We start from the raw sequence: 6,987 nt of genomic DNA, 5'->3' as shown, positions 1-6,987 counted from the left end.
ATTAGAGCTAATCAATTGTGCTCAACAAAATGCATATAGTAAATGCATGATAGAAAACATCTTTGCAATAGAAGGTCACCTTTGGTAATCCTGTATTATTTCAATTTTGCATTATGTTTTATGGCATTATATGATGATTATTACATATAGTATAACCCTGAAGTTGAGAAGGAAAATAACTACTGCTTGAAAAAAAAATATTCCAGTTAGGGCCATTTGGTTTGAATTGGATGAAATTGAATGAAAACATTTGCCACCTACAGCTTGCTCAGCCCAGGTCGGTTATACCCCTGTGCTATGTGCTTCACAGCTATTATTCTGTACATCTTGCTCAGGCCTCTTCTAAACTGGTCAGTCCCGTGATCCTCCACCTATACCGAACCATCCCTAATTTCTTGATTTTCCTTCTTTGCTCTTTTATTTGTGTGATTTCCTCTGCCCTGCCACCACCGTTTTAACCCCTTTCGACCTTCATAATTCCTTGCAGAATATCTTTGGGAAGCTCCAAAAGCGAGAGCTCTGGGGACAGAAAGTCCAAAGGATGAAGTTTGGGGATAGGAATGTCTTTGGCTTTCCCTGTATTAAATGCAAATTCCTGCTATGTAGAAGACCGAGAAGCAATCTCGGAAGGAGAAGACAGGCTCCGTAATTTAGGTTTTTTTCTACATCCAGTTCCTTTTCCAGTGGAGCCTTCTGGAGTAAGGCCTTTTCAACATCGAGTTGCTTGTTTTCTCTTCTCACCCTTTCATGGTCAGTCACTAGAAACTACATCAGTTTTGGTTGCCTGTTCTATTTCTTTTTTTGTTATCTTTTGGGTCTTTGCTGCCGGGACATGGTTCTGTCGGGGCTTTCCTCTTCTGAAGGAGAAAAATTAGAGTGTTTGGGTACCTGTTGAAAACCCCTGGCACTTCGACAGGACTAAACTGCTGAGACCTAGGCACCCTCAGATCCATCCTTGGCTTGCCCAACGTCCAATGATGAAGGGTTTTTTATCAGGAGTCTACTGGACTTTCCACCTTTGTTCTGGCTTTCCCCTTTCCCATCCCTCCTGAATATGCTAGTTGTTTCGGGGCGCTCTTTCTTTTCGATTCCAGTGATAACTGAGCCTGCTTCAACTGTGTCTGTCAGCTTCTTGGTTTTAGAAAAATATGCAGCCACCTTTTGATGACACAAAGTGACCTCTTCGTATTTCCCTGCAGCTAATAACCGGTCTGTTTTCCTGGTCTGCTGATGAGAGGGGTTGAAGGGTAAGTGCATCACTTCCTTAGACACCGGGGCTGGGGTGACAGGCGCCCCAGCTTATGGATGGGCAGGAGAAGGAGGGTAGCGCCTGGACTGGCCGGTAGCCCCGTCCTTTGCAGCTCCCAGCTGCTTGATCAAAACAGCCGGTGCTTCCTCCTCCTCTTGCCACGTGGCCAGTAAATGTATTTGGCTGTTATATTAAAAAAAGAAAAAAATCCTATATGCTGATTCTCCATTCTAATTTCTTATTTTTAATATGTTACAGTCGCTTCTTACTACATGTTTCTCCATTGCCCTGTAGGTGTTTCTCATTTTCAAGTCTTTGGAGACTGATGTGTTTCACATCTTGCTGCAGTATAGCAACACTAGTAGAATATTGTTGTTAAAAAAAAATACAAACAAACAGGGTTTTGTTTCAGAGAGGAGATGTAAGTTATTAAAACAACATTGTAATGTTCCAAAGAAAATACAATCCTCTTTCTTTCTTCTATTCAGTTCTTGATCCAAGTCATTGTCTGTAGGCAATTTCCATCTAAGATATATTTATGGTTTATGCACCATATAAACACAAAAACACATACACCAGTTATTTAAATTTTTCAGAAAGTAAATGTGTTTATGGATCACTGTATATTTTTTTAAGATTGAGTTTAATATGAAAAATGGTAACTCTGGTCAAGGAATGATTTTTATAATTAAGTTGAAGGAAAACAGTCATGTATGTTTCCAAATATTATTTAACATTGTGTTTATAAATTAAGTAGGACTTTTCATTAGAAAAAGTAGATAATAGGACCATAGATGTCAGAGATAGAAGGAACCTGGAAAACTGATTTTATTGGGCTCATGACATCCATATTAATGTTTTATGGAAACTTTTCAGTTATACAGTAGAACATATTGATCCTTAGATGTTTTCAACTCCATCTTAGTTCAATTACTGTTCTTCAGGACCTGGTACATTAAAAAAAGTTCTATAATACAGTTATCATTTAAAAAGGTGTAATACCAATACAATATTCACAGCATCTAATGTAAATATGCCAACATAGTTCACAAGCACAGAATATAACAGACTCTCCATAAATAAGACAGAAGCAAAACATTTATACCAACAACAGAAAAACAAATCTCAACACCAGAAAGTCAAATCCATCATAGTAGCAAAGAAGTTAGTACACCACAGCACAACATGAATCCACACCATCCTTTAGCCTTCCCACAAACACAACCCTAACTGTCACAACAGGGGGAAAACACTCACAAAGGCTAGCTGTCTCTTTGGGTGCAAGCTCTATCTCCCACCATGCAGCTGCCCTGACTCTCAGCTTCTTATGGGCTCTGCTCTACTCTTCTGCAAAGCTCCTCCCACCACAGGTTCCATGGAATTACCTTCAGTCTATTAGGGGGCAGGGAAGATCTTCAAATTCCCTTAACTGTATTAAGGGGCATAGAAAATCTTGAAGTTCCCATTACCATAACAGACCTGTGATTTTCACCCTTAATAGTAAAAATCAATTAATAAGCATTAATTAAGCACCTTCTACATGCCTGCAGTGAAAGGAAGGGATAAGAGGTAATGGTCATGAGACAATGATCAGTGTTCCATTCTGAACTCTGACACTTACTAACCTTGTAATAGGAACTCAATTATTCTTCTCAACTTCCATTTTGTTGTTATTGATGTTTGTTTGTTGCAATAATAATGTGAAGCTATTAAACATTAACCATCTTATGTAGTATGACTAGCCTTAAAAAATAAATCATTTGAACGAAATTCAAAAACTTTAGTACTTTGCAAATTTGATGAGTTATTTTAAAATCAGTGCAGTGTGCTGGTAAGAATATTAATCAAAAGACAGAGATTTGAATTTTTACTCTTACTCTTTAACTTTACTTTTTCTTTTAACTTTACTCCATCTGTAGATTTCAACAAGTTTTTTTTTTTAATCTTTCAGGAAGAGCACATTAACATGTCATTAATGTGACACAATTTAAGTAGACATTTTCGAAAGGTTCTTACAATTCTGACATCACACAATTCTATTCTGTTTGGATATACATGTGTGTATATGGTTATATGTACGCATAGTGTCTGTGGCAATACATGCGTATTATGTTCAAATTACTAAACTAAATTAGGATCCAACATATAAAGACAAGACCATCAAGAAAAGTTTTCCAAAGAAGTTATCATGTTGTGGAGACATAGTGTGGAAGGAAAAAATTACCAACAGTTGTGGAGATCATGACACTTTACTTGAGATTGGAAGGAAGTCAAGAGTGCCCTCCAGATAGTGATAATAGCTTGCTTAGAATCAGGAGATGGAATATCAGCATTAGAGAATTATTAATAGTCCAGATGGTCTGCAGTACAAATTAGAATAATATTTAATAAGACTGAAGAAAGCATGCATGTCAGATTTTAGAGGGCCTCAAATATTTGGCTAAGCATTTTCATTTTTCCTATAAAGCAATGAGAAAACACTAAATATTTCTAAGCAGGTAATGCTTCAGTCAAACCTGACTTTAGAAGATAATTTTCGGCAGCTATTTGAAGAATAGAATGGGGAAGAGAACGAGAAAGGGACTAGAAACTAGTTTAATTATGCAGGTGAGAGGTGATGATAATTTTGTGAGTAAAAAGAAGGGAAATCGAATGAATGAGACTGGAGTCAGGGTCAAAAAGACTCAATAACTGAGGGGCTGTACAAGATAAGAGATAAGGAAGTCAAGAATGATTCTAAGTCTAAGTAACTGAGCAAAGGAAGGAATAGTGGAAGCTCTCAAAGTAAATAGGAAGGGAAATGTATGAAGGGAAGCATTAATAAGGTGAAAGATAACATTCTTTTTTGCATGTATTGAGGTTGAAATTTTTATAGGACATGAAGAAAATATTTCACTGATATTTGATGATATGTAACTGAGTTCAGTAGAGAGTTAAGCATATAATATCATTAAATGTAGTGATGTGAGAATACCTGCATAGACATGATGCCCAAACTCATGGGAGATAATAAGGTTTCCAAAAATTATTTTATTTTTTAACAAGAGACATTTCCCTGAGGAATACCAATGCCAAAGAAGCAAGGGGATCATAATATCACTTGTCTATCACACATCTCTTACTGGATATGTTTCAAATCTTAGATTTGGGGAGACACAACACCTTTCTACTACAACTGCCAGTCTTCCCCTTCTCTTGTCAACAAGGTGTAGACTTTTAATTTATTTTTCTCTTTTCTGTAGCATAACTGATTACAAAGAAGTGGCAAATACCACCTTGATCCACATTCCAACATCAAAGAGAAGTAAGCATTAAACATACTTGAATTGAAACTATGCAAAAATTGGAACCTAAATCAGTTTTCATTGTCTTTTGATCGTGTGCATTTTCCCTAATATTCCAAAAATTAAGGTCAGTGCTGGATCCTATATATTTGTTAATGCCAGTAGCTCCCATTTATTTCATGCTTTAATATTTGCAAAAACACTTTTATCAAAGCAAACATAAGAATTAGGAGAGTGAGTATTCTAACTTTTGTTTTATAGTTAAGCTAAAAGAAATTGTCATTTCTCCAATGTCACACAGCTAGACACATTGCATAGTTAGATCATCCCTCTTTATCCAGAAGAGTGGGAAAATGAGGGAATTGGATTGAGGGGTGGGTGGGTCAGAGATGTGAAGATTGAGCTAGCTAGAGTAACCAATGAATATCCATGAGCACTATACACTGACTGCAAAACACTCTAAGTTTATTTGATCTCTCTCTGTTTAGAGTATTCTAAGGCAGCTGGAGTTTACTCACTTTCAATTAGAGAATTCAATTCATTTTTTTCTACACCATTATAAAGCCTCACAATCCCTTAACATTGGCTGGCTATCAAAAATCTGTCAGATGCCTCACTGGGTATTATCTCCTAGGATTCTACTCTCTGTATAAGGGTAAAATGCAGACCTGTGAGTGATGCAGTGAGGGAAACAGTACACACATATTGAACACTTTTTTGTTTGTTTAAGTAAATATTATAATATGATCTTTTATTTTATATTACTCACTAAACCCCAAAGTTTATCTGTGATGACTTTGACAGCACTTTGCTTTCCTCCCTCTCTTGCCCCAAACCCAGAATTCTAGGAATATAAGTAACTCAGCTAACAAATATCACACCCAGAAGAAAACCCCCTTTCTGATTCCAGAACTTTCTGATTCTAGACTTTCTGATTCCAAAAAGCTTGATCTTTGCTTTATCCCCTTTTGCCTTATAAGCACAAACAAAATTCAATGCATCCACCTCAGCATTGGGATGTTTATGAATGTAAATAAGTAATTATTTGTTTTCTCCAGGGGCTTCCAAACTAATTGCAGGGGATAAGAAGTACACGGATAAATACCATTAATATTTTAGAATGTCAAGTATATCAGAGCAGCACAGTGTTATTTGAGAGAAGAGGAGGGGGTGATAACTTCTAGGCAGAAGGCATCATGAAAATGTAGAGTTTGAACTGAGCCTGAAACCAAGAAGAGGATATAGAATGTTCTAGAGAGTAGATATTAATCTAAAACCATTGATATTGATTAGCTACCTAGTGCTGGACCTGGAGTAAAGCCTACTTTCATTTAAATGAGAACACAGACACTTTCCAGCTGTGTGATCCTGGCCAAGTCACTTGATCTTTGTCTGTCTGTGTTTCTCCTAGTGTAAAATGAGGATAATGATAAAACTTACCTCCAAGAGTTGCTGTGAGAATTGAATGAGATGACATATGGAAATCTCTACAAGTCTTTTAACACAATATGCAAATGCTAGCTATTATTATTTATACTTTAGGAAACCTATCTGACTCTCTCGCAGTATTCTATGGCACCAATGGATTTATTTTATCAAATCATCCTCATATAAATCAGATCATACATGTCACTAAATAACTATGCAAAGGAGAAGATTGATGAATATTTTTAATATCATTATAATGAAAGTTTTCTTAATTTCAAGGCACATAATTGCATGTGATCCTTCAGAAAAATCAGCACATTGAGAAGTAGATTAAATTTATATTTACATTTTGTGAGCTGTAGGCATTTTATTGCCCAATGGAGACTCTTTAAATTATGTTCCATTATATGTATGAGGCACAGAATTTAGTTATGAAAGAAGCATAATTAGAGGTCACTGGACTCCTTCCTCTGCCAGGGTAGGGGGAAAGGGATTTCAATAACCTGAATGTGGAGATTCAACATTTTTTTTTAATCTGAATACATTGCTATAATGTCATGGTTGCTATTCATATGAGCAACTGATGATCACCGGGGTTCACTGTGTTTTTTTTTTTCTGCCTTATGAATGATAGGTACACACATTTCATGGGCACTAATGTACTAATCCTTTATCTACGGGAAAATTCTGCATCTCTATCCAAACGGGAAAACAGTTTTTACTTCTTAGGCCACTATATGCAATAAGTCAATTATTCTTCATGGCAGCAGTTTATTTATTCATTCAACACTTAACAAATATTTATTATGAATCTGTATGGTTAAAGGCCTAGACTCTCGTCTGGTGACACAAAGGTAAAATCAAAACAGTTTCTCCTTTCAAGGAAATGACCATCTAATGGTTGAAGGGTTGAAGAGAGAACAAGGACACAAATGAACAACACAGCAGTTGATTCTACCCTTGGGATAGTTTCCTTTTCTATAAAATGAGGTAACTAAATCGGACCATTTCTAAGGTCAATTCCAA

The 6,987-nt window shown here is 36.3% G+C and overlaps 1 pseudogene; it reads right to left on the bottom strand.

Annotated features, from left to right (window-relative positions):
• Window positions 1-454: 454 nt before the first annotated feature.
• On the bottom strand, window positions 455-6,010 carry LOC138159533 (nuclear receptor-binding factor 2 pseudogene; annotated as a pseudogene).
• Window positions 6,011-6,987: the final 977 nt, after the last annotated feature.

Source organism: Petaurus breviceps, unplaced genomic scaffold (assembly GCF_028583685.1).
Source record: "Petaurus breviceps papuanus isolate PSGF00001 unplaced genomic scaffold, PetGlider_PUasm1.0 176, whole genome shotgun sequence".
Taxonomy (NCBI): Eukaryota; Metazoa; Chordata; class Mammalia; order Diprotodontia; family Petauridae; genus Petaurus; species Petaurus breviceps.
Note: the sequence above shows the minus strand (reverse complement) of the source record. Positions and strands in the feature narration are given on the sequence as shown.